Genomic DNA, 12,522 nt, shown 5'->3' with positions numbered 1-12,522 from the left:
TGGCCTCTCGTCTCTACTTTGGAAGCGATAGCTTAGAGAGCGGAGACAAAAAATGTCGGGGCGAAGCGGTGAGACGTTAAGCTCCAGCCTGTCACAGTGATAGTGAAGGGAGAGCTAGCTAGCTAGATTAGGCGCTGGGGGAGGGGAGGAGGAGGAGGGGGGAGAGACTAACGGCGAGGGCAGCTAAGGGGCTGCAGTGTGCTTTTGTCTCAGCCTGCACTGCTCTCTCTCTCTGTTGAAGTATTATTGCTGCTACTGCTGCAACCCTGCACCCTGAATATCTACATCCTCGTGTTATTCAACACGTTAACTCGTGGCGGCCAGTTTCACAACATGAACCAGTGATGCGTTGGTCCACGTCTAAATTGTCTTTTTAGCGCCCAGCAGCATATTGTTGAAGGCAAACACAAGCGCGACATTACTGTGAGGTGGTGGGTGGTGTTGTCTGCAATGATCTGGCCAAGGCCACGGTTTATTTACATGCAGGAACACAACCAGTTTCCGACAGGCTGACTACTCAAATGTAGAGTAGGTTATTATTACTAGTATTGTTATTATTTAATAGCACTACTTCATTAATGCATATAAGGAAGTAGCTTAGCTTGAATAACCGAGGGCTTTGCGCCTCCCAGCCTGTGACTGACATTTTGGGGGGTGTGTTGCCTTACTACAAAAGCTGCCTGTTATTAGATGGCTGGTGATTCAACGACCGCTCTGAAGCAACAAAAAAGGTCAGACTAAAATGTTTAAATGGTGCCCTTTTAGTGGCCATAGCCACCACAATTACGTACTTCTTGCAGTGTAAATACAGGGAGGGAGAGAAATGCCATGTACACAGAGCAGCACAATAAAATCACTCGTGGCAAATATATTTTTTTTCAACAATTTGCATTCACATTTTCGATTTCATATTCATTTCCTATACACGATATTTAATCGTATTTAAACCAAGAATTTGTATCAAGACAACGACACCTTTTATATCTTGAACTCGGTGTATCTTGTGTCATTTAATTAGGGCTGCAACTAACCATTATTTTCGCAATCTGAGAACTGTTTTTGCGATTAACTGTTATGACCGTTGAAAATGTTGATCGGTGTTTCCTCAAACCCTGAAATGATGTTCTTAAATTCACAAACAAATTATTAAGTTTTCTTTGTCATATGGTAGAAACAAGACAGAAACTATTCACATTTAAGAAGCTGGAAGAATAGAGAACTTGTTTTAATTATAAAAAACACTCAAACCAAATATCTGATTATCGGGATAGCTGATGAGTGACTATTTGTTGCAGTCCTAGCTGAGCCTAAAAGTGTTGTTTTCATATTAAAAGCAAGCGTTGTATTATAAGTTAGGGTGGGGTAGCTCGTTGGTTTGGACCGGTACCCCTGTGTGCAGAGACATCATGGTCACAGGTTCAACTCCACCCCTGGCAGGTTGTGCTTAATTCCCTTGTAAGTCGCTTTGGATAAAAGCGCACATGTGACATTGGGGTGCACTAGGCGTGTGCATGCCGTGCAAACTGGAAGCTATAATTATAATGTGTGCTTGTTTGCTTGGTTTCAGAAAGCATGACAAGGCCAAACTGAAAGTGATGATTTTATTGTTTTTTTGCTCACAGCTGATACAGTACAGTCCGTGGGTACCTGTGGCATGTCCGTTTCTGCCCACCTAGACAAAAAATGCAACCATAGAGGTTTTAAACAAAACGGGAGTCCACCAGCGTTATGTGATGAAATTGACCAGGGGCTTTGAATGCATCTTGTTAGCTGCTCCTCTTAGTTCAACCCTGTGAACCCTCCCATCATATATTCTATTAGGGGTTTTGCTTAAAATGCTCATCCTTTATTAAAACCAGATAACTGGTGAGATAATATTATCAGCGTGATAACGGTATCGGCCGATATTGGCTTTAAAATGTTAAATCCCCTAATATGATTAGAACAGTTGACTGAATAGGTTGCTACCCCCTTGACTTCTATGCAGAAAATGTATATCTATATCTGCTGCGATGTGCATGCGTTCTAAGACACATGACTGTGTATTTAAGGACATTAAGGCTCAAAATATTATTATTGCGCAATAATGTTTGCAATAGCAAAATGGCTGGCGATGTGGACAGGTAAACAACTGTGGGATGAAGTTTATGTGAATTCAAAGCTGTTAAGGCCGTCTGACTGTATATTTATCCCAGGTTTTTGGAGTCATTTTCTAGCAAATGGGAATGTTTACTGCCATCAGTTTGATATGTTTACGGGAAAACTGTTGTTTTAATCAAGATTGCATGTAATGTAAAGTAGTATAATTAATAGTATGCAATGCTAAATCTGCATTTTGGTAAGGGGGTGCACGAGGAGAGAGAGGCCACAGCGCCCCTGTTACCTGATTTATACAAATCCTGAGTTTGTGTTAGCTGTGAAACATTATGTCTTGTTTAGGGCAAAATCAGAGAAAGCTCAAAATATAGAATCCCGCTTGTTCATTAAGGGCACTACTAACAGTTCACCATTTGGTGACCAAAAATGCTGTTGAGGTGCCTCTCGACAGCATTAATATAAAAGCTGCTGTCCATGGTGATGGAGAGCACTGACTCATGAGTACGATTTCCTCTCCTCATCTGCGCTTCGGTCGTTTTGAGAATTATATCTTTCAGCTCCCACTCCTCGTCTATGGAACGTGCGGTGACTGTCGCATACACCTCCGTGGCAACTCTGTCGCTGACGGTCATGCGGCTAAGAGCCGTGTACCTTGGCTTGGATGAAGTCTTTGAAACCGGACCGCTGCGAGATATTTATCAGTCTCATGTCGTTGCAAATAAAGCATACCAGTTTATCCGTAAACCCCACCATGTTGAGGGAGGCAAAAAAGACGCAAGTCTTGCCTGCTCTGACTTAAAAAGTGGTGACCTTCGTGGGTGTTTTATCGCCGTCAACCATTTCTGACTGAACATGAGATTGTTGCGATTCATAAAACGTTATTGTTCTGCATGGGCCGTATGTGAGCAAAGCATTTTTCACACAGAGGAAAGAGGGCCGGGCCTCCGTCGCCACGTTTTAACACGTGTATTAAAAAAAATACACATTGGAATAGTAATTGCAGCATTTGATTATCATTGATTTTTTTTAATATTCAAATTATATTCGATTCCCGACATTCGTTCCAACAGCCCTAGTCAGAATATAGAAACGAGATATACCATAATAGGTGACTGTGTCTTGAGTCGATATCTAGTAAAACCGCTTATGTTCAAATGTTTCATTTATAACCACAATGTAGGAAGAATGAAAAATCTTAAACCACACTCTTCTTAGGCATTTAATGAGGGTTTATTTTATTATATTATATTATTGAATATTGGTTGGATCCTGTATGTTTGGGTTTTGATTACCACGGCATTTAACCATAGAAAAGTTAACTGTTATGGCTATAGAACTGTAACAATTAGCTTTAGTAACACTGCTTTGTTGTAAATTATGAATTACACAGAATGTCTTCATGTTATAGTCAATTGCTCAAATAAACCAGTTGGACAACAAGAAACTGATATATTCTTCTGACATTTTATAGATTGGTCTGACGAAACATGAATAAAATATGTAGATGTTGCATATTTTCATACTAACTATGTTGATGATGGTCTCTAGGGGGGTTGAATCTAATACTGATCGACCTTCAAAAGCAAAGGTGGAATCAAGGATTTAACCACCATTGGTTGGCCACTGCTGATTTTGGGTGACCCATTGACCAAACGTGAACCGCTGCATTAAAACATATTTTTAAAAACAATTTTGATAAAATAATAATATAATTAGTTGTTTTCCCTTTAAAATATACATTTAATTTAAAGGTGACAGAATGCTTGTATCACACATATATGTTAGTTATGGAGGTCTCCTTACATATATTAACTTGTTTTCATGATTAAAAACCTCCTAATCGCTGCAAACGAGCCGATCAAAATATCTCCTCACTGACGCTTTCGTCAGCCGCGCTGTTTCAGACCAAAACCACACCCCCAGAACGTGGACTGTGTTGTGAGAGCTTTCCCACTGTCCTGTGATTAGCCAGGTACCTGGAAGTGACGTAATAGATAGGCCAGCTCTCAGATACACAGCTCCCCCTCTGGCACGGTGGATGCTCTGCATCTCAGCAGCTACAATGAGAGTAGCTCTTCTTCTTCTGCGGTTGAATGTACGCAACCGGATGTGCCCGAACTAGTGCCCGCACCAGGAGGCGCTACGGTGGTGAGAGGAGTGGTGAGGATTTTTGATGACGACATCAAATTAAGGAAGTGCCGATCCGCTTCGCAGAGCCCAGGAAAACAATACAACACTATTTTCTCAGCAGTGGCTGAACTGTTTGTTCTGAAACTTTAGGGTTTCATAAACGAGGTAATGACGCAGATACACGCAAAAACGCAGCGTTAATTGGAGCTTCCGGTCTATGTGGGCTTTACGGGAAGAGGTCACGTGATCTCATAGACCCACTAGCGGCCATGTTACACTGAATTCTGCCTATTGCTGTTATTATTTCTAACGTCGTCTTCTCTGTTTTGTTGGTGTAATGTCAAATTTAAAGCATTGAAAAGTTCTGTGCCTGAAAACTTTGAGCCCTGTTGTTGATGGCATTGTGTTTGAAAATTAAATACTATTAGGTGGACTATATTTCATAATTATAAAAAATATGTAAATTAAAGTGACGGATAAAAATAGACTGACAGATTTTTTTACAACCCTATCTGTCAAAATGACGGACAGCCAGAAAGTGTAGTGCAACCACTGATCCCAATATATCATATTGTACTGTCACCCATGTATTGGGATATGCATAAACGTCCTAACAGCCACAAAACAGCCCTAATTATCATGCAGTGTAATGTCATGTCCATTCACTATTAAAAAATCCCCCCCCAAAAAATAACCAGGAGAACGATCTTTAGTTGGAATGACTGGCAGCAATTTTAATGTCAGCTGTCTGATGAAGTAAGTGTTATATGTACACAATACACAGCTCACATGTAAGCAGATGGTGGCTGTGACCATCCATTTAACCAGAGAGGCTGTGACTACCTTCCATCATGGACAACAGTTTTTCTCCTTTGAGCATCGGGGCATTTCTGGTCATGCTAATTGCCTCTTTAGCTTTGTCACATGGTATCTTTGTTAGTATATTAAGTGCCATATGGCACTGCAACAACTCCTGTTAAAATACTGCTGTCAGTGTCTATACCTTTGACTGTCATGGGCATTGTTGCTATACCACCATTAAACCATCATTAAATCACCCTTCACACCACATTTAGAGAATTAATTTTAACCAACAGCCAGAGTTCAACCTTGACACAACTTTCACAAACCACTTGGCAAGTGCCATCTTAGTCTAACATATTCCAACACCACTGTGTGACCTGTTCTGCAACAGCTTTGCCAGAATTAGTGAGGTTAATTTCCTCATCTTTTTTAGCAGTGTTTCCTTGGCTGAGTCATGTTTTTCTTCATCTCAAAAGCTTTATTTTACTCTGTTTTTCATCTCACTTTCACACACAAGATTTGGTTTTATTACACCAACACACTGCACAGGGAGTGTGGGTATACATTTGTCATTTGCAGATATATATCATTTTTTGCAAGTCTCTGGTTTTGCATTCTCTCTGTCCCTAACTCTGCATTGTTAAAGCATGTACTGTACTATCATACATACAGTACAGTATCAAATGGATCAGTTGTTGGTTCACTTTAAAAAGTCTAGTCTACTGCAATATAATGTGAAGAAACAAAATTATAATCTTTGATTGAATTTCATAACTTTTGCAGCATTAAGCACCACAGGGGGCATGATGATCGAGGGACACGCTCACACATGCCATTTCTCACACTGATAAGTGATAAAAGTCATCGCACATAAATTAATAATCTATGAATCGATGATGTGAAGGCAGATTGCCCTGCGTAGTTCATTCATACAGCGACCTGGAAATTACCGTGGCCGGAAAAATTAGCTCATATTATCTATCGAGTGAATTGTTACTAGTTATTATTAATCGAATTAATTGATTTATTGCCTATTGCGACAGGCCTACGTTTGCTTACATTATTTTGTCAATTTTTCTCAATTAACCGTTGTTGTTTGGTCTGTGAAATGTCAGAAAACATTTAATTGGTTCCCAGTCCTTAAAAAGATTCTCTTAAAATGTCAGTTATTCTTGTTATACTGAGCAAATAAAGCAGAAAATATTTACATATAATATTGTTATTTATTTAAAAAAAAAACACAAGTTGGCGACTTTTTTAGTAATCGATTCATCGACTAATTGTTGCAGTCCTAAAATGATAACCATATTATTGAATTATAGTCTGCAAACATTGCACTTGTAAACACTGACAGAAAATTGTCTGTCCAGTCCTGCTGTGGTGGTGGTCCAAAGCTAATCATGATATGCCTCCAAGGTTTAGAACGTGAGAGTTAAAAATATTTTCTCTGTCTGCCTTGCCAACATTCTAGCACAAAAATCTTTTTAATTTCCAACAGATCATAAAAATCCGCTGAGGGAGGGTTCTGCAGTCACATCACTTTTACAGGTGTGCAAAAAAGCACACATACTACACTTAGTACGTGTGTGAGGCGCATAATGGCTGGTTTGTTGTGAAGTACCATTTACACTGTTCGCACAGCCTGAATTACAGCTACGCTTAATTTAGAAAATAATTTAGGAAATTTGCTACTCGTGTCAGTGTAATTGCTTGGTAAACACCACCACAGAGAGGGCCAAGTGTATTTGTAAGTGCTAAGTAACATACCATAGCCTTTTCAGAATATATGAGGACCTCAGCTAGAGAATAAGGTGTTGTCCGAGGGTAAGGACATGCATCAATCTCAAAAGTATATATACTTTTCATTGTGATTGATTTAAAAAAACAACAAGATTTTAGGATAAATGAATCAGATAAATATGCTTGGTCATCTTGTTTTTGTCAATAATTTGCAGCAGTGTCGGAACAGAAACAGTTATAAGAACTTGCATGTTTTTGAAAGCATAAGTAGACTAAACAAAAAGTAGAATGGTGATCCAGGACTGGCAATATGTAGATATTAGAGCTGAAACAATGAATCGATTATTAATCAATTACTAAATTAATCAACAAATATTTTGGAGTTCTGATTGTTTAAGCTTCTTAAATGTGAATATTTTCTTAATTTCTTTGCTCTGGATAACAAAGAAATCCTTAAAAGTTAATCATTTATTATTATTATTATTAGTAGTAGTAGTAGTAGTAGTATTCTGGTTTGTGGACAAAACAAGACATTTGAGAACATCATTTCCAGGTTTGACGAACACAGATCAACATTTGTTAAGGTTTTTTTGTGGACCAAATGATTAATCGAGAAAATAATCGACAGATTAATTGATTATGAAAATAATCGGTAGTTGCAGCTCTAGTAGATATTATACATGTGTATCATGACATGAGACGAGATACTGTCTTCCATTTTCATATCATGATAGGGCGTTTGCGATTACTTTTCCTGGTTTGATGTGTGTGTGTGTGTGTGTGTATGTGTGTGTGTGTGTGTATATATATTGATGAAAAAATACGTGGACTTGACAAAAAAGTCACTTAATTACACTTCTTTAATTAAAAGCTCAAGTATTTGTGTTATAGCAACATATATTTATGTGCAATTTTTGTTCCTAACACATACATATTCATCATTGAACATAAAGAGCCATAGAAATAAAGCAGGTATTATCTGAAATGAAAGGTAATAACTCTCCTTTGAAAAGCACTGACATCTCATTCATGAGTCCATGAGTTCCCATATCACCCAGCCTTATGTTGACCATCACAATTATGTAAAAAGCTTTACATTCACGTGAAAGGTTGTCATTTTATGTGGAAAGATAGAAATGTATATGAATATCACATACTATGATCATTTGCTTTAGACGTGCCTTGCACAGTGAGGTTCTGTGTTTTAAGTCATCATGCAGCATTTTATTTGTAGCAGAGCTAATTCTGGCTCTGGTAATGATGTGAAATGATCACTTGTGTATTGGCCTTTTACTTTTAACATAATGCATTGAATGCAGGTCGTCTTTTCTCTTTTTGAGTGAATACTGCAAAGCCTGATCCTCAGGGAAACCACCCAAAACGGTCATTGTTTTTGTTTAACTCTTATGCTCTATCAGATTGCTAACCAGTTTGTGTTTGGACTTTTTTTAAATGTTGTTTTCATCAAGGTATGTTTCTTTAATTTGGGAAGAAATATTTGGTCTGTGTACAGCAAAACTCAAAAATAAAAGATGAAACTTTCGGGGGATTGAGGTTATAACCCAAGAAAGAAATGATTTGTAAATGTGCAATATGGATACTGATTGAACTCCCAACTCCCCAAACACAGTTGCTGGATACAATAGGTAGGGGAATGCATTGACACTGTGGGAAATTGAGTGACCTTGGCAGAGGTTTGAACTCTAAATGCTTGCTTTCTATAGCTAAGTTATGTTGAAGTTAAATTAGTAAGTAAAATAATGTAAGGAAAGGAATGTAGCATCACCTACTGCTTTGTTGCATTCTCCCTCCAGATTGTGCACTCGTACGTCATGTTCCATGTAACCTGCAGACACGGCCATCGGGCACAGCGTACACCCTGCCTATCAAGTAAAGATACTGTTTGGGCTTTACCGTTCCAAACCGTACCGTACTACTGTACCAAACTGTTCCATGATGGAAACAAGGCTGTAGCTCTTCTTGGCTCAACATTGGACTGTTTTAAATTTGCAAAGCCTCCCCAGAGCACTTTTAATGTACATTGACTTTTTAATATTATTTTCTTTTTAATTGCTTTATAATGTAGGAGTTTCATAACCAGATAAGACCATATATCTCTACTTTATGACTAAAAATGGTGGAAATCATCTAGATATGGGTGGGTATACTAAGCTTAGCATCAGCTTGCAGAAGTTTCATCTAAGGCTAATTTTTCTAATCTAATTTTTCAGCTTTGTAAATATATTAGATTTTCTGGTTTATTTGCTCCGACCGTAGGTGTGAACGTGAGAGTGAATGGTTGTTTGTGTCTGTGTCCCTGTGATGGACTGGCGAACTGTCCAGGGTGTGACCCCGCATATCACCCTAAGTCAGCTGAGATTGGCACAGCACCCCCGCGACCCTCCTGTGGAGGATAAAGCTGTAGAAAATGGATGGATGGATATTTTTTTTGCTCCACATAACAAAGAATCATTAAAGTGAATAATTCTGACATTTGAGAACATGGTTATTTCCAGGTTTCTAAAACACTGATCAACATTTATGGACCAAACCAATCATTGATTATGAAAATACTGATGAGTTGCAGCCCTAGTTTTATCTTCAGAGACTGTTTTAAAAAAAGAATAAAGTCAGCTGGGACATCGGTCTACCTTTTTAGACACACAATAATGATCGAATGGAAGGTGCAATGCTAACATTCAGGTTCGGTGTGACCACAGCTTTACACATTGTAACTATTTCATTAAGAACAGAAATGTTTTTTAGCAGTTGTGTTGAATGGCAGTCATGTTCACAATTCAGTCTGTGCGGGTTAGTGATAAACTAGCCAAGTGCTAGAGAAATCTCTGCATAGCCAATCACTCTTTGCCGATGAATACATTAATTCAGTATTTTTCAGAAAGTAAATAATTACTCAAAGCAGTTATTCTTTAACTTCGGTAACTTGTTCAAACATGTGTCTGTTTGCTTTAATTAGTTTCTCTCAATAATAAGCACTGCAAAGTATTCTATTGCATCAGTGACCTACTGTACATGAACAAATGAGAAGTGTTTTTTTATATACAGTTTATTTGCAGTTAACCTGGTGACAGTATGACTTGTTTATCTGCAAGATCTTAGAAACCCTGCAACTAATCTTCATGCTGCATGACCATTCTGCATACGTATTTTTTCCTCCACGTTTGAAGATGGAGATGCTTTGTCAGCCTTTACACACTGGCCTTGCTGCTGCTGCTTTCACTGCAAAGCTGTGGGTTTGGCACCACACTCAGCAGCCATGTGTGGGGCTTGTGATCAGATCAAGTGTAATAGGTTGCGGCAGGTGTAGGAGTCATGTCTCGAATATCGCAACGAGAAACTTCCCCTCTTTTAGTTTATAGACCCGCTCATTTCTCATGTTCGAACCCAGTGGATAGGAATTCTTCGTGAATGTGACACCTTGTCTGCTGCTGCTGTTATTACATTGTATTTGTATTTGTATTACTTGGATTACTTACTTGCAGTTCAATTCAATTCATCAGGTTGCAGTTCATCCTGAATTTTCTATATACTAATGTACATGTGTTTTTTTTAAATCAAAAATGAGAAGGGATCTCATAAATATTTACCTAAATATGAATTTCATATTCATCCACAACAAAACTAGTGCTTCTGCACTGGATTTGCAGCTTCTAGCAACTGAAAGATTACAATAACAAGCACTATTATATGTAGGCATGTGTTGATCTGAGTCTGACAGTGTGATGACCTTTGAACCATAGCACCACTACAGTGTTTTTACAATAACATCAATAACAATAGATGTAATGTATTATTTGAAATCTTGATAAATCCAGTTGTTCCACCACTGTTATACAAGCAAGAACAAGTGTATGTTGATGCATGCTGTAGGGGAGGAAATATCTACCACCAAGTAACAATCACTCCCCAAGAAGTATTCTGTCTTTCCAGCGTTAGCAAGAGGTTTTTCAAAGTAAGGTAAAGTAAATATTTATTTAATCTGACTCCATTTAAACAACACATACCTTTACTTTTAAATATTGTTGGGAATTAAAGTTAACCAATCATTTAAAATGTAAACCCTTTAAGAATTCAATCCTATCGTCAGGAAATCTGCCATCGGTCTAGTTCAGTGATAGTTTATATTATAAAAACCACTTTTCCACATAGAAGATTAGCCCTAATGCCGAGGTTGAAGTATTCAGAGGTCGGAAATGTAAACCAACAGTTTACAGGACATGATACTCAATCTTTTCTATTCAACTCAGAGGTGGAGGGTATGAGTGTTAAATCTCACCATATAACTAGACTAAATAAATATTCAATAACAGATTCTTAACAATTTAGAACAAAAGTCTCAACAAGGCAATATTAGATATGAAGGGTTAACATACCAGTTTATTGAAATGTCCAGTAGTAGAAAATACAGCCAGTAAATTGTGTGACACACAGTTGATGTGTGGGAGCTTCTGTTAAGCAGACCCAACTCAACGGTGAATGGGAGCTCTATCCCTTATATCCAAGATATCCCACCAGAATACAGACACTTTACATTTACATATCCATTGTGATTTGCTCAGGAATGCTATTAACGTCTGAGGACCTTTTACTCACCATGGGGTATTTTCACATGACAATTGAGCCACCTTGACTTGTCTACTTCCTGCACTGAGACCATCAGACCTACACACTTCAAATGAGACAGTGTTTACACTCAGAGTGGTGGGACTGTCCCCAACTGATGAGGTTTGAAACTAGTTGATTCATTCATTTACAGATAATCAAAGAGCAGAATGAAGAAGAGTGATGACGTTTCATCTGTTGTCTCCAAGGTGTGGTCTCACTGTCTTACAATGGATACACTTAAGAAAGAAGAGGACGACACAGCGTCACAAATAGATGTAGTAAACAGAACAGAAGGGTTAATGCAATGAGTCTCCGTCCGATGCCTCCATCAGTGCCTCCGAGCACAGCTATGCTTTTGTTGGTTTTTAGCTTGTCTAAGACGACTTCTTCCCCTGCTTCGAAACGCAAAGAGGAGTCCATACAGCAGCACACCATCATGTGCGGTGGACACTGTTGATATGACAGCGCACTGAACGTGGTGCTGAAGAAGAGGGGGAGCGATCCAATCACTATCCGATCACTGAGAACGTGTTCTAATGCCAGGTGAAAAGGGCCTGAGAGAGAGAGAGAGGAAGTGTATGATGGACTCCTGTGTTTACTTTGGGCACACACCTCTTCTCTCTGTAATCTTTGAAAGTAGCTGATGTTGGCGTGTTAATTGTCCGTAGCAGACCTATTTCATTTATTTCAGCACCACTAAGAAGCTAACTCGTGTAGATGTTTGCAAAGGTTCATTTCAACACAGCGTTGCTTTAGCTTTTGTAAATACATGTTAAATCATCTTACAGCACAAACACACATGGAGTTGCATCGATGTGCCGTCATTGCACACATGCAGAATTGTTTGTGTCGGCATCACATTGCACCTTAAAAACTTTCAACAGCCCTACTGTGGATACTGATGGTGTTTGGCTCAGTCATGTGAGTTTGATGCTGTGGTGGCAAAAGAACAAGATCCACGCCATGGTCCTAACCTTCTCTCTGGTCACATCCCTCCCCCAGTCCCTACCCCTTAAGTTTTAACCCATAATCAGCAGTAAAGGCTTCATTGTTCTTGTCCGCTGCCTGGATATCTGATCGTTAACCTACATTCAGAGTGGTGGCAGCAGGGTTCATAAGGCTCTC

At 38.8% G+C, this 12,522-nt stretch overlaps 1 protein-coding gene across 3 annotated transcripts in view; it reads left to right on the top strand.

Annotated features, from left to right (window-relative positions):
- ankrd12 (ankyrin repeat domain 12) overlaps positions 1 to 12,522 on the top strand; it is a 34,960-nt gene that overhangs the window by 863 nt on the left and 21,575 nt on the right. The window lies entirely within an intron of this gene.

This window comes from Solea senegalensis, linkage group LG1, assembly GCF_019176455.1.
Source record: "Solea senegalensis isolate Sse05_10M linkage group LG1, IFAPA_SoseM_1, whole genome shotgun sequence".
Lineage (NCBI taxonomy): Eukaryota > Metazoa > Chordata > Actinopteri > Pleuronectiformes > Soleidae > Solea > Solea senegalensis.
This window is presented reverse-complemented; position numbering and strand designations above follow the sequence as displayed.